Source organism: Trichechus manatus, unplaced genomic scaffold (genome assembly GCF_000243295.1).
Source record: "Trichechus manatus latirostris isolate Lorelei unplaced genomic scaffold, TriManLat1.0 scaffold00011, whole genome shotgun sequence".
NCBI lineage: Eukaryota > Metazoa > Chordata > Mammalia > Sirenia > Trichechidae > Trichechus > Trichechus manatus.
The window spans coordinates 5,584,585-5,608,608 of record NW_004443947.1 but is presented as its reverse complement, the minus strand read 5'-3'; positions in this window follow the sequence as shown (position 1 = coordinate 5,608,608).

The window sequence follows — 24,024 nt, the reverse complement described above, 5'->3', positions numbered from 1 at the left end:
TGGTCTCATGTGACATTCACAAGCTCAAGGTGAGCTGTTCTTCACTGTAGCTGGGAGTATGTGTGTGCCTTGTGTGTGTGTGTGTGTGTGTTTGAGAGACAGAGAGAGCTCAACTACGTGTGTACTTGCATGTATGTGTATAATGGGTCTATGGGCGTGCATATACATGTGAAAGTGTGTTGTGTGTCTTTGCGTATAGGTTTGTGTTTGTAAATGTGGTGTCTGTCTCTTTCTATCTATATCTGCTTGTGTGTTTGAATATACAGGAAAATCTGTCTGCATGCATATTTCTATCTGTGACTATGTTAACGCCGAGTGTTCATGTATACGTAGGTGACCGGGCAGTGGTGGTTGTATTGATGGGCATATGAAATGAGTCTGTGCATAAATGTGTGTGCACACAAAGGTGTGCGGTGTGTTTTTATGTATATATATACTTTTGTGTGTGGGTTTGTCTATACATGTGAATGTCTACGTATGTCTCTGCTGGAATATACCATCAATGTGTCTGTATGTAAATGTATACTTCTGTCAATGTGTATGTAGGCTGTGTGTTTGTGTGTATGTGTAACTATACATGATTGTGCAATGGTCACTGTTTGTGTTTGGGTGTGAGTGTATGAGTGTGAGCACATGTGAGAAAGTTGTGAGTGTGAGTGTATGTGAGAATGTGGTATGTGATGATGTGAGAGTGTGTGTGTGAGTGTGTGCATGTGAATGAGTGTGTGAGACCCCCCCCTCCAAGGATATTACAACACAGAAAAAGCTGCAGACACGGCTGTTCATTTGCTACCTTCAGCCTCTGAGGGTCTCAGCATCTCACCTTTCCTTTGGTTGGAAGTAACCGTGAGGAGGGGAAGCGATGAAGCCTCTGCCTCCCGCGCCATTCCCCAGCCTGCCCCCATGGTGCCAGCTGTCGGAGACAGAGGTCCTCGAGCCTCGCTCCCCTGCCAGCCAGCCCCTGAGACTAAACATTGACTAAGGCCTGGGGCCGTGTTTGTTTAAGCTGCGTAGGCCACTGAACACACAAAATCTGTCAGCTGGTTTCCCTTCTTTGGGCCCAAGAAGAGCAGGGGCTGGCTTACCGAGCTTCCTAGAACTGCAATTCCCCTCCACAAAATGGGCTGGCTTACTCACGGTTTGCTTCGCCTCAGGAAAAGTTTCACCTTGGCAACATGTTCACAGTCCCATTCTTTTAAAGTAATGTGTCCTAAACTCTAGTAATTTTTGCAGCGTCTGTGTACCTCCTATATTGTTAGCTGCCGTCCAGTCGACTCCAATTCATGGCAACTCCACGTGTGCAGAGTAGAACTGCTCCATAGGGTTTTCAAGGCTGTGACCTTTTGGAAGCAGATCCCCAGGCCTGTCTTCTAAGGCGCCTCTGGGTGGGTTCGAACATCCAACCTTTCAGCTAGTAGCGGAGTGCTTAGCCGTTTGTGCCACCCAGGGACTCTTGTACCTCCTATACTATTATTTATTAGCATTTTTCTTTAAATTGAGTCCCTTTTTTCAAATTTAAATACCCACTATAGCTTTAGTTAGAGCAATTTTATCGTATGTAGTTAAGGGCTAGATATGCTGGTTGTAAATTTATATAAGTAAATATATTTATAAAGTTAATACATATTAGAATAAAAAATATTCATCCCTATGCTCCTTGAAATCATCTGGCATACTCTACGTTGGGATGAAAGTGCTTCAGAAGGCCCTCTTGCTCTCTGACTTAAAGGTAGAGTCTGTTTCAGAAGATCTGATTTGCATACACCTTTCTCAGGGAGATACCTTTGCCATAAAAACAGGCAGGGCTAGCGAGCGTCCTGGGAGAGAGGTTTCCAGGTCCCCAGATGGAAAATGCTTTGTATCTGCTGTCAGGGCAGGAGGCCGTGGAAGCCTTGGGATGTCGTGTGGAGGGCTGTGAAGGAGCTGCTATGGGACCTTTTCGCGTCCTCCTCCTTGGTCGACATCCTCCCCTGGGGACCCAGTGTCACTTCCTAGGTGACTCTGAACAGGGTCCCAGGCACAGAAGCTCCTCCCTTTACCATGCAAGGACGGGAAGGGAGGGTAGGGGAGGAAAGAAGAGGCAGATGCCCAGACAGATGGGCCTGGCTGCCGACTCTGCCAGGCCTAATGAATTTCCTTCCCTGGCCCTCAGGCAGGTCAGCAAATGAGCCTAGCGGCAGCATCTGGGATAATTCCAGGATAAGGCTAATAAATCAGGCCTAGAATGAATCCTGCTTCCCAGGAGAGGGAGGGCGGTGGGCCAGGCAGCGAGAGGCTAGGAGGGTCTTCGGAAGCCTGCATCTGGGTGATGCTGGAACGGGCTCCCTTCTGACCAGAGTCGGGGGCTGTGACGTCTGTCCCAAGGCGGTCAGAGGCACTGGCTGAGGGGGGGGGTGTCATCATGCCCCCAGGGCCTGCTTGTGGGTGGGGTCGATGACCTCCGGGTCTTGACACTGGTGCACCCTCCCCCAATGTCACTTAAGTTATTGTTATGAATCCACTGGTCTCAGTAATGGCATCAAGTCCTCTTCTGGGGAGGAAGCCTTTCTGGTCCCTAAGGACCCAGCCCATGCAGTCCTAGGGACCCCCGAATTTCCACCTCCAGTACTGGTCACACCCAGGCTGCGGTTTGCCTACTCCCCCACTGGGCTGTAAGCTTGTAGGGGCAGGGACTGGCTACCTCCTGGGGCCAGTGCAGTGTCTGGCACGAAGTAGACATTCACTTGACAGTAATTGAATGAAAGAAAGGAGAGAGAAGCTGGTTTGTCTCCTCTCTAGGGGAGAAAACCCAACCCATCCCTGGGTGGAGGAGACTGGAAGAAGTCTGTCCACTCTGGAAACCCAGGACCCTGGGTGGCAGCACCTGGAAGCCCCGTGTTAAAGGCCTGGCATAGCCACTGAGCAGCAATGGAACCTCAGGCCATGCATTCACCTTACTGCACCTCGAGGTGCCCCATCAAATGGGTAGGACGTCTGGGTTGTATGAATCAAATCAGGTAAGCTATTTGGGAAGTCCCTGGATGGTGCCAACCATTAATGTGCTCAGCTGCTAACTAAAAGTTTGGAGGTTTGAGTCCACCCAGAGGTGCCTTGGAAGAAAGTCCTGGTGATCTACTCCCAAAAAATCAGCCATTGAAAACCCTATGGTGCACAGGTCTGCTCTGACACTTGGGTTCACCATGCATGTGAATTGACTCAATGGCAACCACTTTTAAGCTGTTTGGAAAGACTTTGAAGCAGCGAAGGGCTAACTGTGAAATCACAGAACCCCTGGGCCAGATGAAACTTGAGAGACTATCTCCACTAAACCGAGTTTTACAGATGAGCAATGGAACTCCAGATAAGGGCAGTGGTTCTGCTCCCACTCATGCAACCGGTTACATAGATCCCAGCATCAGCAGCCCAAGCTGTGGAGCCAAAGGGCCTGGGTTGAGTCCAGCTTGTAACCTGGTGGCTGTACGCCTGTGGGCAAATCACTGACCCTCTCTAAGCCTCCACTGTCTGTCTGCAAGATGAGGGTCCAGACAGCACCTGCCTCATGACGTTGTCCACAGTATGAAATGAGATAGTCAACAACTACATTTTGATCAATTGCCTACTCTGTGCCAGGCACTGTAGCATTGGAAATACAACAGTGAACAAAACAGACAAAATGCCCTGCTCTCAAGAAGTTTATATTCTAGAGGGAGGGAATAAACAAGGAATAAGATTTAAAAAAGTGAAATCATCAGTATTTTAGTCTGATGAGTGCTGTCTTAGCTTCTTAATGCTGCTGTAACACAAATACTACAAGTGTGTGGCTTTAAGGAACAGACACTTATTTTCTCATAGTTCTGGAGGCTAAAAGTTGAAATCAGGGTCTCAGCCATGTCGATTCCTTCCTTGTTGGTAGCCCCAGGCAGGGGCAGATTATCTAATAGGCAAGGTAAGCACAGTGCTTACTTTGCTTACCAGGTCATCTGTAGTGAACAATTTCACTACAGATTAGTAAGTAAGCACAAGTAAGCCCGTACTTACCTTGCTTACTGGGTCATCTGCCCCTGTCAGGGATTGTAGATTTGAAAAAGACTTTGATTCTGTAGGAAGGTGCTATGGGATTGGGAGAGAGACAGATGCCAGCCGTACCTGGAAGCAGAATCTTTGATGTGGTGAAAAAATGTGGAAGTGTTCACTACAGATGATCTGGTAAGCAAGGTAAGCACTGTGCTTACCTTGCCTATTGGATAATCCATCCCTGCAGACGATCCTCAAATGGCATCTGTCTTCGCCCAAGTATGCGTGTCTCGGTGTCTAATCTGCTCTCCTTATAGCTCAGAAGTGATTAGATTTAGAACCCACCCTACTCTGGTATGATTTAATTGACAGAACAAAGAAAACCCTTTTTCTGAATAAGATCACACTCACAGGTATTCCTTTGGGTTCCAACCAGTGTTGGATTATCCAATAAGTGAGGTAAGCATGGGTTTATCTGTGCTTACTTAGTAATCTGTAGTTAACAATTTCACATGAGTTTCACCATACCACATCAAAGTGAAACTCATGTGAAATTGTCTACTACAGAATAGTAAGTAAGCACAAGTAAGATTGTGCTTATATTGGATAATCTCCCCCTGATTCCGACACATATTTTGGAGGAACATAAATCAATCCATAACAAATGCTAAGGATAAAAACAAGCTAGGGTGTTCGGGAGTGTGTGTGTGCATGCGTGTGTGTGTAAAAGGTGGGGTTTGCAAGGTCAGGTGAGGAAGCCGGAGAAGGCCTCACTGAGGCTATTGAGTGAAGCTCGATTAGTACAGGGCCGTCTTGAAGGGAGCACTCTGCAAACGGATGGTACTGTTAGTATCACTAAAGAGGCAGCCCCAGTCCCTCCGAACATCTCTACGGGATTGAAACGCGTTCTCTTCCAGCTTCCTGCTCCCTTTCCTATCCCAGCCCACCATTCATTTGCTAATTTCTCCCTGCCCTCTTGACTTTGCACACTCTGGGGTACAATCCTTCCCAAGGAAAGCCAGCTTCTGTTCCATAGAAAGGGCATGTGTGGGTGTGGTGTGAGTGTGTTCGTGTGTGTGTGTGTGTGTGTGTGTGTGTGTGTGTGTGTGTGTATGTATGTGTGAGGGTGTGTGTATGCGTATGTGAGGGTGTGACTATGCTGCATTTGTGGATGCTCCTGTGCCAAGGTGCCCAATATATGAGTGTGAGTGTGTGAGGTCTGGATACAAGGATACAAATATATTATGTGGAGGTGTGAGCTTGTGTCTATAAACGGAAGTGAGCGGGTGAGCAGACGTGGGCTTGCATATGTGCATGTGTACGTGTGCACATGGGTGGCTGTGTGCCCCAGTGCACATGCACACCCAGCATCCCTTCTGGAGAGAAGGAAGCTGACCTGGGTGAGCAGGAGCTTCTCTAGGGTGGATTTCAGATGATATCAGGAAAGCCCCAGTCTTATCCAGAAATACTGGGGTTTGCCATTCCAGGCTAGCCGGACGACTCGCCCAGGGCAAGGCACAGGCTAGAGAAGAGGGGGGATAAGGCCCTCAGAGGGGCCAAAGTGAGGCTGGCCTCTGTGTGGCCTGCATTTCCATGGCAGAAATCCCTCGGTGAAGTAGGGTGCCCACATTCCCTCTGCCTCACCTGTCCTCAGGGAGTCAAATGCCATTCGTGTTCTTGACAACTTTTAAATCAAAGAACCTTTACTATGTTTGTAATGAATAATAGCACCTAACAGTTATTGGGCACTGTCTTTGCTTCCTACTGCTGCCATAACAAAAATACCACAACTGGGTGGCTTTAAAGAACAGAAGTTTAATTTTCTCACACTTCTGGAGGATAGAAGTCCAAATCAGGGTCTTGGCCACGTAGAGTCCTTCTTGAGCCTCTCTCCCATTATCCCCTAGTTTCTAGTCTCTACCAGTTATCCTTGGTGATTCTTGGTATTTCTTGTCATCTGTCTAACCCCCCTCACCCCTCCTCCCCCATGTGTGTTTCTGTCTATTCTGGTCTTTTCATAACTCAGAAAGGAGTAGGTTTAGGGTCTACCTTACACTGGTATGACCTCATTATCATAACAAAAGAAAACCCTATTTCCAAACAGGATCACATCTACAGGTACAAGGACCAGGAATTCAACATAAATTTTGGGAGACATAGGTCAATCCATAATAGACACTGTCTTGGTTTCCTAGAGCTGCCGTAACAAAATACCACAAATTGGGTGGCTTTCAAGAATAAAAATTTATTTTCTTGCAGTTCTGGAGGTTAGAAGTCCGAATTCAAGGTGTGGGAAGGGCTATACTTTCTTTCTATTGGCTCTCAAGGAGGTTCCTTCTTTGTGTCTTTCAGCTTCTGGTAGCCCTGGGCGTTTCTTGGCGTTCCTTTGCTTGTAGATGGATCTGCACATGCTATCTTCCTGTGTGTCCATGTCTGTTCTTCTCTTTTGAGAGACCACTCAGAAGGGATTAGAACTAGGACTTAGCCTACTCCAGTCTGACTTAACTGAAAATAGCTTCAGAGAAAGACTCTATTTCCCCAAACAAGGTCACATTCACAGGCACAGAGGTTAGGACTTCAGCATATCTTTTTTGGGGGACACAATTCAATCCATAACAGATACCTTCTACTGTATTATCTATTTTTAATTTTTACAAAGTTATATAAATAAATGATCCTTCTCATTTTTAGATGAAGAAACTGAGTCACAGAGAAGCTAAGTGATTTGCCCAAGGTCACACACGTAGGTAACAGAGTTGGGATTCCTACCCAAGCAGCCTGAATTCACAGCCTGCACCATGGCCACTGTTCCCAGTTGCTCTATGTCCTGGCACATGGGGATGTGCCACATGAATGCCACATGGACTGAGTGGCCCAAGGATGCTTGGTTTTACAAGTCAAAGAAGTCAGAAATTAATGCCTCCTTGGGATGATTTGAAGGTCACAAGGCAGGCTGTCTCAATTCTCAAATAGCTCTCTGAGAATTAGTTATCTCTTGATTCCTTAGTTTGCAGATCCTATCACCAGAGAGGGAGAAATATTTTCCTTCAGTTCTCATTCAAAAATTCCTAGGGAAGGCCTCTGATTGGTCTGGATTGGCACAAATGCCTATGCCTTGGACCAATCAAAATTGTGCTTGAGGTAGGAGGCTACTGTGATTGGCTCATCTTAGACCAATCAGCAAAGGTTAGGGAGCAGGGTCCTATAAACCATAGTGCTCCAGCTAGAGGTACATGGTTGGAGTAATTTCCAGGAAAAGAAAGTGGCGCTGAGCAGAAAGGATCATGGTTATCCATTACACCAACCTTCTTCCCAAATGCTTGAATTTTCCACAGGGGTTTATGTGATTGGACTCCCAAGATATTTCAGTCTTCAGAGTTTCTTACTGAAACTCAAAAAGGGAGAGAGAGTTGTTGTTTAGACAGCACTGAGTCTCTGTTAATGGTGGTGGAATAATTTGGAAACAGTGGTGATGGTTGTGCAACACGATGAATGCAGTTAATGCCACTGAATTGTAAGGGTTAACGATGTTGAAATGGCAAATGTTATATATATGTATATAAACCCCAACCCCATTGCAGTCAGGTCAATTCCGACTCGTAGCAACCCTATAGGACAGAGTAGAACTGCCCCATATTTCCAAGGAGTAACTGGTGTGTTCGAACTGCTGACCTTTAGGTTAGCAGCCATAACTCTTAACTACTGTGCCACCAGGGCTCCATATATATATATACTTACAAAAAAAAAAAAAAAAAAAAAAAAAAAACCCAAAAACTCAAAGAGCACTGCGAAGATTCACATTGAAATTGAAATTAGCTGCCAAGCATCTGAGAGCAAAATCCTATGGGAATGAGATAAAATCAGATGTCTATGGGATAGCTTTGCAATTTGGCTCCAGGAACTGCCAATGCATGCATAAAACATACAGAGAAACAGCCTGGGAAAAACACAGGATTTGGAGTCAAGCATGCCTGGCATAAACCCCTGCCTAGCTCTTCCAGGAGCTGGCTGTGTGGCCTTGGTCAAGTCACCTCACCTCTCTAAGCCTCTATAACACCAGGAAGGGAAAGCATCAGAGATGTCACAAGACTTTCCAGATGAGGTCAACTATCTCTTCCACAGCTCACTAAACAGGTGCAGCTCATTAAACAGGTACAACTGGGTGTTTTCTCTAATTCGGCCCAGTTGGTCCTTAAACTTTGGTGACCACACACAGATCTTACAAGCTATCCCCGAGCCATAAAACAAGGTCACATACACTCCTAGAGAAGTGAGTACTCTGCTTTACTGCTTCCCTTACTATCTTAGAAGCACCAGGCAGAAGTAGACAGGCACAGGCTTTGAAGTCAGGCAGAACCAGGCTTGAATCATACCTCTGCCACCAACTAGACATGTGACCATGGACAAGTCACTTCTAAATTGTCTGATCTGTAAAAGATAGGTAATTCTTCCCTCAAGGGCTGCTTGTAAAGATTAAATGAAATAACACATGTAACTGCCTAGCACACAGTGCTTTCCCAGTCACTCATTCAAAAAATACACATTTGTACACTTATTTATTCATTTATTCAGCAAGTCTTTATGGAGCACCCACATCTACCAGTGACTCTTCTAGTTGCAAAAAGCAGACAGAATGTGTCTCATCATGCTGCTCACATTCTAGAATATGTGATGGAGATAGGCAATAAACCAATAGATAAATAAATACCTGATGTCAAGTAGGGTTATTTTCTTTGAGGAAATACAAAGTGTATGGGATAGAGAGCGAGGGGATAGGTATGTGGACCTGGAGCAGAGCATGTGATTTGAGTTCAGATTCTGCATGCTAGTTGTGTGAATTGCTAAGGATACAGAGCTAGACAGACCCCATTCCTTCCTTCTAGGAATCCATAGTTCAGTGGGGAGACAGATAGCAAATGGTGTTGTTAGAATGGAATGAAAGTGTGTGCAGAGTAAGAGCAGAGTGAGATGGGACTTCAGAGGTGTTCAGTATAGACTCATGTGCTCGGTGAGGGACTGAAGCTGTCACCTGCCCTGCTGACCCCCACCCTACCACTCCTCCAAACCCAGGGTGCACTAGGCAGAGGCAGGGGGGCTTTGTAGGCCAAGACCCCACATTCAATGAGTTTAAAGTAAGATCTGGCTCTGCGCCTGTTGGCTGTGTAACCTCAGGCAGTGCCCTTCACTTAGCTGAGCCTCACATTCCTCATCTGCGAAATGGGGTAATAATTGTTATTGTTAGTTGCCATCAGTCAGCTCTAACGCATGCATCAAGTCTTCTGTTGCTTTCTTATTGTCCAGCGTTTGCATGCATATGAAGTGATTGAGAAGACCATGGATTGGGTCAAGCGCACCTTAGTCATCAAAGTGATGGAGATAATAATAGCACAGAGCGATAGGGCATTTGTAAAACTCCTCTCCCAGTGTCCAACCAATGAATGTTTCCTCTCCCCCACCCCTCCTCCTCTCCCCCTGTCTCCTCTCCTCTCCTTCTGCTCTCATCTGAGCTCCCTACAATCTGGAGAACAGGCCTGGGTTCCCCTTCAACATCCCATGACATATTGGGGACATGATAGGAGGGGTGACATTTTGATCAGAAAACACGGTGATGTCTTGGTCTTGTCATTCAACTGTGTGACCTTGGGTACTGCCCTCCCCTCTCTGTCCTTTAACTTCCTCATCTGTCACATGGAATAATAACGCCTGCCTCCCAGGCAGACTGTGAAGATCAGTGAAAATAAGGCCAAGAAATGATCTGGAATATCTCAGATGCTTGATCTGTGGCCACTTTCATTTCTAGTTTTTGTCTTAAAATGAGCATGTACTAATGAGTTACATTTATTCACCACTTATGGCGCAGTGGTTAAGAGTAACAGTGAGCTATGGCTACTAACCAAAAAATCAGCAGTTGAAATCCACCAGCTGCTCCTTGAAAACCCTATCCAAAAACAAAAAAAAAAAAAAACAAAAAACAAATGCTTTGCCAACTAGTCAATTCTGACCCATAGCGACCCTATAGGACAGAGTGGAACTGCCCCATAGAGTTTCCAAGGAGCAGCTGGTGGATTCGAACTGCCGACCTTTTGGTTAGCAATTATATCACTTAACCCCTGTGCCACCAAGTCTCCAAGGAGAGGCCCAGTCCGCCTGTCCCCTTGCATTGCTAGAACTCTCAGCACAGCACTGGTCACTCTTGCTGTGTCAGGCACAGCACTAGATTCTGAATGAGGCCATGTCTGCCTTCAAGGAGCTCAGAGTCTAGTGGCAGAACATTGTGAGTGGCTGAGCCGAGAAGTGGGGCTCTGGGGTCCAGCAACCTGGATTTGAAACTCAGCTCTGTGCCTTTGGGTAAGTCTCGGGGCCTCGGTTTCCACATCTGCAAAATTGTTGCTGTTGCCGTTAGCTGCCGTTGAGTCGACCCCTGATTCATGGCGACCCTATGCACAACAGAACAAAATGCTGCCTGGTCCTGCACCATCCCCGCGATTGGTTGCAATTGGACTATCGTGATCCATAACATTTTCATTTTTAGAAGTAGATTGTCAGACTTTTCTTCCATGTGCAAAATAACGATAATAATATTAGTCTCATCCCGGAGAGTTATTTGAGGCATTGGTTGATACCTGTAAATCACCTAGAAAAGCACCTGGCCCAGGGGAGTCCCTAATACATGGTACTTCTTAGCAGAGTAGGAAAAGGACTATCTGCCCATTCCCCCTACACAGAACAAAATGGGGCATGTGCTCCAAAACCAGGAGGTTCAAGAGATGTATTAAGCGCCTGTTAAGTGCCCCATACTTAGCAACTACAATCTCATCTAATCTTTGCAGTGACTCTGTAGGATGGCAATCACTACCCACAATTTACAGATAAGGAAGGTTGAATTTAGAGAAGTGACATCATTGGCCAAGGTCACAGAGCTAGGTATGAGGGAGCTCAAGCCCGTTTCACGGCACTTGGGGTCCCCTGAGCAGAGGGGCATCAACACTGAGCCTCTGCCCCTAGGTTGTGCCTGGATGGCCAGGCCTCTTCTCTTCCCTTCCTAGCTTCTTGCCTCTGGGATCCATCCCAGGCCTTCAGCCCATCCCCTTGGGAAACGTGTCTGCTCTCAGAGCTGCCTCTGGGACCCCCTTTTATTTCAGGCTCTGTGTCTTTCAGAGTATCTGGCTCATTTCCCCCTAGCTGCCCAATGACTTAGTACAATCAAACAGGGTCACATTAAGAATTCATCATTGTCCCCCAGAACATTCTCATCTTTCCTGTCACAACCAGTGGACCACTCCCATTCCTGCTCCCCAGGGCCCCAGACTCGCTGGGTAGCTGATGGACTTGGTGTCCATCGCCTGCTCTCCCTCCCATCTGTGGCCAATTCCAACTGGTCCCATCTATCACTGCCCTAAGAGCCAGACCTTCCCTGCCCAGCTGGGACCTGGCCTGGCCCAGCCCACATCTCAGCTTGGGTCTTCTTTAGGGCCCTCTCCCCTGTGACCAACATTCCAGCATCTCCAACACCCAACAATAAGAATGATCCTCATCAAATGCTATTTTGAGTATTCTACTTCCCTTCTTTAAATACTGCACCTCTTCTTGACTCAGAGAAAACAAAAATTCATTCTTCTCTCATTTATTCAAGAAGTAGCTAATGAAAACTCATTATCTTCACAGTGCTTTGCTCTATGCTAAGGAAAATACCAAAACTCAGTTGCCATCCATTTGATTCCGACTCACGGCGACCCTATGTATGTCAGAGCAGAACTGTGCTCCATAGGGATTTCAGTGGCTGATTTTTGAGGAAAAGGTTGTCAGATTTTTCTTCAAGGTGCCTCTGGGTGGATTCGAACCTTTAATGTTTTGGTTGGCAGCCAAGTGCATTAACCGATGCACCACCCAGCGACTCCAAAGGAAAAAAATGAAGATCCTGACATCCAAAAGCTTAAAATTTAGTGAAGAGACCATCCCTATCCTGTTATCACCTCATCCTGGGCTTCAGGCTCATTGCCTGCCCCTTCTCAACTACTGTCTCTGGGTGACACAAACGTTTAAGTGCTGGGTAGTAGCGAAAAGACTGGCAGTCTGAATCCATGCAGAGGCTCCTTGAAGGAAAAGCCTGGCAATTGCTTCTGAAAGTTCACAGCCATGAAAACCCTGTGGAGCACTGTTCTACTCTGAAACACATAGGTTGCCATTAGTTGGAATCAACTCAACAGCAACTGTTTCTTATTTTGTTTAGTTTTGAGGGTTTTTTTTTTTTTGGTTTTCTTATCTATTGCAATTGTGTTTTTGCTGAGGAGGAAAGTGAGCCCTAATTCTGTTTCCCTCATCATCCCCTCTCTCTCTCACTCCTGAGTCCTGCACATCCTACTGCCCTAAAGGGGACATCCATCTTTTTATAACACCAGCACTTCACTTCACTTTTTAGGATGAATACCTCCTCCAGCTCCACATGGTCCTGGTGTCCAGCCTTCCTGGCCCAGGAGTGACCATGTGACCCAGGCTGGGCCAATCAGAGGCCTACCCTGGGAGCTTTGGAATAAATACTAATGGTAAGGGGGCAGAAAGTTCCTCTCTACGGTAAAGCTGAAGCATGTGAGCTTAGAGCCTGGTTCCAGCCTCATAGAGTAGAATGAGGTTGATGGGGCTAGAGAAGCAACCATAGGAGATGAAGAGAGAAGGTTCTGAGGTCATTCCAGTAGCTGATTCCACTTGTTCCTGAGACCTGGTCTCATCCCTGCCTTTTCTATCCTTTGATTACGTGAGCCAATACCACCCACCCACACCTCTTTGTCTTACTCTAGCACAGTTGTTCTCAACTGGGTATGATTTGCCCTCCAGGGGACATTTGGCAATGTCTGGAGACAATTTTGGATGTCACAGCTTGGGAAAAGCTACCAGCATCTAGTGGGTAGAGGCCAAGGATGTTGCTAAATATCCTACAGTGCACAGAACAGCCACCTCCCCCAATAACAAAGAGTTATTCAGCCTGTCTTAGTTACCTAGTGTTGGCATAACACAAGATAACATAAGTGAGTGGCTTTAAAGAATGTGAATTTATTTTCGCACAGTTCTATAGTCCAAAAGTCCAAATTCAGGGTGTGGCTCCAGGGAGAGGTCCTTTCTAGTTAGTAGCACTGGGAATTCCTTGGTGTTCCTTGTCATTCCTTGTCTCTCATCTCCCTGTGTGTGTCTGTTCTGCTCTTTTTGTAACTCAGAAGTGATTAGATTTAAGACCCACCCTACTCTGGTATGATCTCATTAACACAATAAAAGTAATCATCTATTTCCAAACAGGATTACAACCACAGGTAGTGGGGCCAGGACCTCAAAACATATTTTTGGGGGACACAATTAAATGCATAACATGGCCCAGAATGTCAACAGAGTCTGAGAACCCCTGGTCTAGCAGACCTCCTTAGCAAGATCACATCCTCTGCTCAAACCATTTCCCGTGATCACACTCCTATAATGGATTCCAGCTCTGAATCATATGACCTTGGTGGCTTGAGGCAAAACATATCACATATCTCAGCCTCCACCTCCAATAACTAGAACTATAACATCCAATATGGCAGCCACTAGGCACATGTGGCTATTAAGAACTTGAAAAATGGCTAGTCCAAATTGAGATGTGCTGTAAGGATAAAATACACACTGGATTTCGAAGACTTAATAAGGAAAAAAGAATATAAACTATTTAATAAATAATTTTATATTGATTATATGTTGAAATTGATAAAATTTTTGATATATTGGGTTAAAAGAATTGATTAAAATTTTCAACCTGTTTCTTCTTATTTTTATTAATGTGGCTACTGGAAATTTTAAATTTAATTATGTGGCTATTATTTAAAAAAATAGAAAATAAGTGTTGGTGAAGACCTTGAGAAATTGGGACTGCCATCCATTGATAGTGGGAATGTAAAATTATACAGGCACCGTGGAAACAGTTTGGTAGTTCCTCAAAAAGTTAAACATAGAATTATCATATGTCCCAACAACTCCATTCCTAGGTATCTACCCAAAAGAATTGAAAGTAGGTACTCAAACAGGTACTTATACGCCAATACTCATGGCAGCACTATCCACAATAGCCAAAAGGTGGAAAGGAGGAGACACTAGGACCATTAGAAGGTGGATAAGATGGTAGATGTGGAACCACCTTCCTGTTGCCAGGCACATAGTCAGTGTTTGATGAACCTTCTTGGATTCTGAGTCTTTAAAATCTGAGGACTGCCCTTCCATGAAGTCCTTTCCAATCTAGGTTCCAGGTACTTTCAATCTGCTGATAACCCATTTTCGTCTTTCTTCTCATCACCTTAGCACCTCATCTTCAGCATCTAACCCAGGGCCTGGTAGATAACAGTTTCTCAGTACATAGTATTGTAATGGAAATAGTAATCCTTGTGGTGATCTACTTCTGAAAAATCAGCCACTGAAAACCCTACAGATCACAGTTCTACTCTGACACACATGGGGTCACTATGAGTCGGAGTTGACTCGATGGCAACCGGTATTTTTGGTTCTCCGTATCTTTGCACAGGTAAGTTTTGGTAACTTTTATTTCTCTCAGGCATGAATTTGGGTTAGTCTCGTGTCTTCCTCTGCATTCTTGGTTAACCAAGCAGGTAGGAAACATGGCCACCCTCCTTTACAGCTACCTGCAGTTCCCTAGTGTAATTTTCTGTTCACAGCTCTCACTTTCCAAATATGTTTCCAGTGGCTCTACTGTTGTTATAGAAAATTCAGAAGTGGGTTGGAAGTTGATGCTGCCTGGTTACCATGGCAATGCTAGCTGCTTCTGCCTCCATAGCAAAGCAAGAGCAGCTCACGGGGCTGACAAGATGTGGTCTGAGTCTCTGAGAACAAAACTCAGAAGGCCTCTCCCAGTCTCTTTGAACACCAACCTTCTCCCTGACCTCACCCCCACCACCTGTTTCCCTTGGGTGCCCATCCAATAGCTAATCTGCTGGTGCAATGAGACAGCTACCTCTCTGGGAAATGGAAGGCAGCAGTTCTCCTTGCTGGCCACCCCAGAGGTGATAAAGACCTACTGTGTGGCATTTATATAGTCATCAGTGAGTTCATCTCTGGTACTATCATGCCTTCTAGATAGCAGTAAGGAGCCCAGCCCTGTTGGCTTATGTTTCCCTAGCTACTGTCATAGGGAGTTTCCCTTCTTGGAGAGAGAGCTGTTTTGGAGCTAAAGTATAAACCTTCTTTCTCGTTCTTGGATTATTGTGCCGGAATAGATGATGCTCCTAAAAATGAGTACAAATTAAGTAGGGTGAATGTCTTCAGGGCCTTTACATCTCCAGATCCCAGGCTGGCCCTGAGCAGGTGCTCAATGACAATCCATTAAATGGCTGATGAGCACTTTATGTGGCCCCTGGACCACCTCAATTGATCCTCACCACAACTTTTGAACTGAATACTATCGTCATCCCATTTCATAGATGAGGAAACTGAGGCTTAGCAAGGCCAAAGAAAATGAGGCCAACGGGGCGCTGCTGGCAAGTGGCAGAGCCAGGACTTAAATCTGGGAGTCTTATTTGAGAGCCCCCGTTCTTACACAACCTTGCAGTGCTCTTATGAACAAATGTGAGGAGTGGCGATGATCATCCCCAATTTATAAACAGGGAAATTGAAGCTGCGGAGGTGAGGTCAAATGTCCAACGTCACGGAGCAAATAAGTTGCAAAGTCAGGACTTGGTCGTCAGTCTGTTGCACTCCAAGCCTAGCTCACCAGAATGTATGACAGAGCATTTGGACACGGTCAGGTGCTGTCTGGTTGTGAGTGAGCATTGGGCAAGCAGGCCACCTCCTCTTGAGTTCTAAAACACGCACAGAATGTGATGTGAAGGGTCCTGGCAGGCTGGCCAACCCAGACTCTAGCCAGAGCTTGGGGCTGATGCTGTGATCTGAGCAACCACCAGAAAAGCAGCTGCACCCACCGCCCCCTCAGCAGGCACCACGATGAGTCAGAAGCAGATGATGCTTCTGAGGGAAGCTGAGGGTGCTGGCCTGACATGGTGACAGTGCCTTGTGTGCCATGAGGGCCCCAGCAGGTGCTCAGGGAAGTTAGTCGTCATTCCTTGGCCTACACAGATGTAGCCAAGCCCCCCGCGGACTGAAATCTCCTCAAAGCAGGACTCAAAGCAGAGGTGGAAGAGCTCGACTCTCCTCACGCAAAGCCACCTGGATTTTCCAAGGAGGAAGTCCTGAGATTTTCTAAGGATTGTCAGAGGGAGGCCATCTGAGACCGTGCCTGGGGTAGAGGCGAGAAATAGTTGCCTTCTCTAGGGATTTATATGCCAAAGGAAAACAAGGAAAGAAAGAAAAAGAAACCAAAAAACCCAGGAGCCCAAAACATGTAACCATGACGCCCCCTAATAAGGCAGTGGTGATTCAGTGGTACAATTCTCCCCTTCCCTACAGGAGACCTGAGCTCCGGCCTGTGCCCCTCATGTGCAGCCACCACCTGTCTGTCAGTGGAGGCTTGTGTGTTGCTATGATGCTAAACAGGTTTTGGGGGAGCTTCCAGACTAAGACAGACTAGGAAGAAAGGCCTGGCAATCTACTTTTAAAAATCAGCAGTGAAATCCCTGTGGATCACAATGGTCCAATCCGCAGCTGATCATGGAGACGGCGTTTTGTTTTGTTGTGCGTAGGGTCTCCATGAGTCGGCGGCCGACTTGATAGCCACTAACAACAATGATGTTCCCAAGCCACTCAGCCTTCTAAAGTCACTTTGTGATTTAAAATCCGAAAGGATGCCACAGGGTCCCATCCTGATACACTGAGAGGTGTCCCTATTTGGCCCATGGCCAAGCTGAGTTTCCACTTTCTGTAGTTTGCTTCTCCCCTGTTCCCTGCTGTTCCTCCCAGCCGCCCTCAGCTCCACAATGAACTTGTCTCTCCCTTCATTTTCCCCCAGGAAGCTAATAGGCTTTGAGATTCACCCAGACCTGAGTCTAAATCCCACTCAACCATTCCTAAATGTGTGAGCACTGAGCAGATTGGCTCATTTTTGGAAGCCTCCATCTCCTCCTCTGTAAAATGGAGCTAATTTCTCCTGTTACTCTCTGGGTTACTGGGAGAATCACATGACAGAGGGAAGGTAAAACTCCCAGCCAAATACCTGGCCCCTGGCGGTTCTCTTTCTCTAGGGCCAGCTTGTGTGGTCTCGGGACAGCTAGACAGATGCTGAGCTGGGGGCCCCATTGGAGCCCTCCCACGGGCCTGAACGCTGACCTCTCCTCCGCCCCCAGAGCCACGCCTGTCTTCCCAGCACCGAGCTTCCCATTCCAGGGAGCTGGGCTGTAATTAGACTGTGGCTTGGCTGCAGAGGGTGTGCCCAAGCTCTGCAGGGGCCCCCTACTTGTTAACAAGACTTCACCTTTGTGCACAGGGACATCCTTGGAAATGAGGCAAGAGTCTGTTCTTCTCGTGGTCTCCCTTAACTCGGGGTCAGTGAAGACAAGGCCTGTGGGCGTGGGTGGAGGAAGGGATTACAGAGGAGGTGCCCACCATTGCGGGGCCAAGACTGGTCCTGACAGGGAGGGCAGGGAAGGGACCCTGAAAGAGATCTCAGAAATGTCCTCCACTTCGCTCCAGAGGGAACAAAGCTCCCAGGCCGCCTCATTGCAGATTCTGGAACAAGTTATGGGTCCTTGGCTGGATTGTGCTTGTCCAAACACCTCGGCCTGAGAGGTAGGAGTGGAGGGTGCAAGATTCAGGCTGACCTGGTCTGAATCTTGGCTCTCCCTCTTACCAGCTGTGTGACTTATGGCAAGTGATTTCACTGTTCTGAGTCTCAATTTCTCCATTCATAAAATGGAGAAAATAATACTTACTTCAGAAGCCTGTTGAGAGGATTAAATGGATGCAAAACGTGTGAGCATACTAATTACTCCAAAAAAATAAAAGTAAGAACTATTATTATTTTCTTTAGCTTTGTTCCACCCCAGCTCTTCAGCCTCTTCCCCTCCATGCTTCCCATGCCCCTCCACCCCATTTCCTCCCTAAATAATCCTTCCTCACTGCTGTACTTTTGCACATGCATATCCCTCTACCCAGAATACCAGTCTCCTATATGATTCACTTAGCAAACGCCTATTGATTCTTCAAGGCCCAGCTCAAATGTCACCTCCTCCCTGAAGCCTTCCCTGACTCCCCCAAGCAGAGTTAGTTACTTTGACCTCTGTATTCCAACAGTAATTTGTTCATGCTTTCGATACAACCCTAATCACATTGTATGGTAACTATGGTAACTGTCTCCCACTCTTAAAGTCCTTGCTGCCCTCCTCCATGCTCTGACCTCTTGGCTAGGCTGTGAGCTCATCGATAACAGGGTCTCTGCTTGTTCTTCCTAGAAATTTACAAGGAGGAAGGGAGTGCTCTGTCATTCTTTAATGCAATGAATGAATGACTGCATGGAACAAATAAATGGATGGATGGATGGATGATTACAGAAAAGGAAAAATTAAACATCAATGTAAGGAAAACACACAGAGATCTGAGAAGACCTTGCTCTTTTCCCCACATATAGCATTACTCAAGAGATCATGGATGGAAGAAGTATGTACTCAGCCTACAGAGACCACCTAGGATGGAGGGTCACGGACAGAAACTGGAGACAAAGGCGGAATTCTGGACCCATCTTCCTGGGGACCGCTGAGTAACCTCAGCCAGTTGCTTCACCTCTCTCTGCTGCAGCACAGAAGGCATACTAAAGCCTGGGCCTGGGGGCTGGGAGAAGAAACCATGATCTGAAGAATTTGGAGGTCTTGCTAAGAATGACATTCCCAGGCGAAGGACAGAGGGTGGGGATCAGGCCATGGCTGCTGTCCTCTCGGGAAAGCTGCACCCCCTGACCTATGGCAGCACGGACTGGTGACGCATGCCCAGCCCCACCCAGCAAGAGGGAATGGCCTTGACTACAGTCACAGCCATCTGTGAGCTAGATTGTTGCCAAGAGAGGCCACTGGGTAAGAAGACAATGACCAGATTCTGGACGGAAATCCAAACCCCTCATCACAGATATGGGCCTGTGAAGGTCTGGGTCTGGCCACACCCCAGCCTTACAGGAGCCACCTTCCTCCTCACCCACACGAGCCATTGGTCACCTCCTACAACGCTCTAATTCTTCCCAGCTCTGCAGGATTTGCATTGGCTCTTCCTTCTGGCTAAATGCTATTCCCCCTGGCTGGCTCTTTCAATTTTCTGGCTTCACTATAAATGTCATCTTTTCAGAGGCCTTCCCTATCCACCCCATCTAAAGGGTCTTCACTGCACTCATCCTTACCTAAGCCATCTCATTTGCTCTGTGTTTATTGTCTGGCTCTCTCATTAGACCCTCAGCTCTAAGGCAATTCTAGGTCTCACTTGTTCACCATTGTAGCTACAGGTCTTAGCACAGGGCCTGGGGCAAAGTGAGTCAACAGAGCTTTGGTGAATGTTCAGTGAATGAGTGAGTGAGTGAGTGAATAAATGAATGAATAAGTGGGCCAAATTCCTGGGCTTGAGCACCCTGGGCTTCATGCAAGATGCCTGGCCAATATACTGTGGGTTTTCTCATCCGTCTCCCCAGCTGGATCCTGTGTTGATACGTTTGAGTCCCTTCATGGGCTCTGAAGGGTCTTATTCACAGCTGTCCCCCGGCTCGCAGCACAGAGCCAGATGCACAGTAGACACCCAGGAAATACTTGTGTCCATGGTCATGAATGGACAAACAGGCTCAGATCCCTGTGGCAAGTACTATTGTGAAGTGGTCAAAAGCACAGAGTCAGGAGTTGGAAGTTGACAACCGGGGTTCAAATCTTGGCTCAGTCACTTTAGCTCCTTAACTCCTAGAGTACATTTCTTACCTTCTCTAGGCCTCAGTTTCCTTCTTAATAAAGCAGTCAACTATGGTAGCTGCCCCTTGGGATCTTGTGAAGACAGAATGGAATATTGCGTGTAAAGTACATAGCACAATGCCGGCTACATAGTAAGTACTTTGTACACTAACATCATCATCATTCCCTCACTCTAGCTTGAGTCTTCAGAGATTCTGATATAACTGGATAGAGTGTGGTCTTGTTAGCCGCCAAGTCGACTCCAACTGGATTATAATTATAACTGGTTCCCTCATTAGACAGTAAACCCCATGAAGGCAGCAGCTGGGTGTTAGTCTCTATGTTCTTTGTGCTCCTCCCTAAGCCAACCCCAGGTACCTAAGGCACCCAGCAGGTCAGCCCAAAGGACAAAGTGACATTTAAGCCAATGACTGAAGAATGAATCAGAGTTATCCGAATACTAGCCAAGATAGGACATCACGCTTGGTGAAATAGAGGGTCAGCGAAAAAGAGAAAGACCCTCAACGAGATGGATTGTCATGCTGACTGTAACAATGAGCTCAAACATACATACTACAGTCATGCGTTGCTTAATGTCCATGACACATTCTGTGAAATAAGACATTATGTGATTTGGACATTGTGCAAACACCATATTATATACAAGTAGTCCCCGGGTTATGAATGTCTGACTTACAGACAACTTGTACTTAAGAACGAACTGCCATAAAGCTTGTCCTATTAAAAAATTTAATTAAATACAACGGTTCGTATTAACAAATGTATGCACTTCTTTGTGATGCTCGTGAAAACATTGTGCTGTTTGGAAGTGTTTAAGGGTTTTATATGCATAGAAAGGTAAAATATATGGTACATACTAAGACAAACATTTGACTAACTTATGCTAAATAAGAACCATATGTACCTCTTCCAATTTCCTACAAATTCAACTTAAAGACAGACTTAGGAACAGGTCTTGTTCATAACCCGGGGACTGCCTGTATTTAACAAAGCTATATGGGCTACTGTAGTGTACCTGTTTTGACTAAATAGCCAAGATACTGTACACATATAGTATTGTATTTCAGCCAAAGAATCTGGAAAGGTAATATATGGGTTAAGTAGGTTAATATTGTATAATACTGTGTACATAATATAACTACATCCGCTATGTTCCATTCTTAGATCAGGATTTCTGAACTCTATTATAACCTTATGGACCGTGGATGTATATGCATTCTGACATTGTCCGAATGGACGTTATATGGTGCATGACTGTATTTCATTCTGTTGTGCATGGGATCACCATGAGACAGGGATGGACTCTGTGACACCTAATAACAACAACAACTTCCTTGGGTGGTATGAGCATTAAACAGGAAAATGTATGTATAAAAACGTATGCATAAGAATCAATAGCAACTATTCCTAGGTTAGGTTTTTGTTGTAGGAAAAAAGAAAATTTCCCAAAACTGTTGGACCTGTTTTGCTGAAACTGGCAGGTGGGGGACTTTAGGTGCATATGGTCACCAACTGGGCATCCCTCCGTGCAGAACGCTGTCTTCCATGTTCAACATGCTTGCGTTCATCATCCCAGCAGTCGGTGCTGGCAGATTGCCAGCCAGGCTGGTTTTACAGGGAACCAGCTTCGAGCCCTGCCTCTGACAGCTGCAGGCTCCGTGGTCCCAGCGTGCATGCACTGATGTCAACTTGCCAACTTCTGCTCATCCTCTGCTCAGCAGAGGCTGCCAGCCCTGCCTACCCATACACCAAGTACGTCCCTGGGTCCACCTCTGCCACCCCCTACAGCTAACTTAAATGTACGTGCGGCATGATGCCTTATGTCTTAAATGAGCCTCAAAACCCAGACAAGGAGAGAAAACTCACTGGGCATTTGCATGCATTGTTCCGTAGTCTCCACCACCCATCTGTCAATCTGCTGTACTATAGTGGCTTGTGTATTACTGTGATATTGGAAGATATGCCACCGATATTTCAAATACCAGCAGGGTCACCAATATTGTTCAGCTTCCAGACGAAGGCAGACTAGGAAGAAAGGCCCTAATCATCTACTTCCGAAAATTAGCCAATGAAAACCCTACAGATAACAACAGAAAATTGTCTGATAGAGTAGTAGAAGATGAGCCCCCTAGATTAGAAGGCATGCAGAATACACAGCGGCCACAACAATAGACTCGAGCTTACCAACGATCATGAAGACCGTGCAGGACCAGGCAATGTTTCCTTATGTTGTACATGGGGTCGCCATGAGTCATACTGGACTCAATGGCAACTAACCACAACATCCCATGTTAGAGCAGGCAGATTTTTGTTGTTGTTCTTGTTGCTATTGAAGTAAACCATTTAATCACCAGAGAAGCACAAGATTAAAAATAAATCTTCTTTCTCATGTTCAAGAAGCTTCATCCCTCTCTCTAGAGCGGGGTTTGTCTATCTCAGCAGAGTATCAACATTGTAGGTAGGATAATTCATGGTTGTGGGGACCGTCTTGTGCATTGTAGGATATTTAGCAGCATCCCTGCCCTCTACTCACAAATGCCAGTGACACCCTTTCCCCCCTACCCCAAGTATGACAATAAAAAATGTCTCCAGATATTGCCAAATGTCCCCTGGGAGCAAAATTATCCCCCGAGTTGAGAGCCATTGCTCCAGAGTAGTCACTGTTAATAGATTCTTGAAGATTATTTTAGGATATTTCTGAGCACGTGTATATGCATTTTTTTTTTTTTTTTTTTTTTTACCAAGATGGGTTAATATAGCCAAGTCTTCCACCACTTGTTTTTCTACTTTACAATACGGTGGCCACCTTTCCGTATATGCACACATCAATCTGCATTTCTCCTTTGAACAACTGCACGGTGCTCCTTTGCAGGAAATGCTGCAATTGACGCAACCAGTTCCCTAGCAATGGGAATCTGAGTTATTTCCAATGTTTTGCTGTTAAAAATGATTTCCAATCAGCATCCTTGCAAGATATTTCTTGCTATATCCATGGGATAAACTCCTAAAAGTATGGAATTGCTGGGCCACAGGGATGTGCATCTTAAATTTGATTTGCCAAACTGTTATCCAGAATAATTTGCACTTATTTACACTGCTGCCACTAATATTTTGGTTAAAAAGACCAAATATTTAGTGAATATTTGCTGTGTTACATGCACTAGGCTAAGCAATTTACATGTACTATTTTATTTAATTCTCACTACAATCCTATTTGGGAGGTACCTTTATTATTCCATTTTATAGATGAAAGAACTGTGGCTTAGAGAGTTTAAGGAGTATTTAAGTTTGTTAATGTCAATACTGGAAATCCGACCCAGAGTTGTCTCAGATCAAAACTTGTTCTGTTAAAGCTTATTAAGAAAATATTCTGTATCCTACTTTGGTGAGCTTGCAAGCGACCATCTAAGATGCATCAATTGGTCCCGACCACTTGGAGTAAAGGAGAACGAAGAACACCAAAGACACAAAGGAAGTATTAGCCCAAGAGACAGAATGGGCCACGTAAACCAGAGGCTTCATCAGCCTGAGACCAGAAGAACTAGATGGTGCCTGGCTACCACCAATGAGCATCCTGACAGGGAGCACAACAGAGGCTCACTGATGGAGCAGTAGAAGGATAGGGTGCAGAACTCAAATTCTAGTAAAAAGACCGGATTTAATGGTCTGTCAGAGACTAGAGGTACCCCGGAAAGCATGTCCCCTGGACTCTCTATCAGCCCAGAACTAAAACAATTTCTGAGGCCAACTCTTCAGACAGGGACTGGACTGGACTGTGGGACATAAAGTGATACTCGTGAAGAGTGTGCCTCTTAGTCAAGTAGAGACAAGAGACCAAAGAGGCAGCTTCTGTCCAGAGGTGAGATGGGAAGGTAGAGAGAGTTAGGAGCTGGTTGAATGGTCATGGGGAATCAGGGGCGGAAAGGAGGAGTGTGCTGTCACAGAATGGTGTGAACAATTAGGGTCTCATAACAATGTATGTACAAAAATTTTGTATGGGAGACTAACTTGAAATGTAAACTTCATTTAATTACAACAATAAAAAACAAAGAAAAAAAAAAGATGCATCAATTGTTCCCAACCACCTGGAGTAAAGGAGAATGAAAGAACACCAAAGACACAAGGAAAGTAGCAGCCCAAGAGACAGAAAGGGCCACATAAACCAGAGACTTCATCA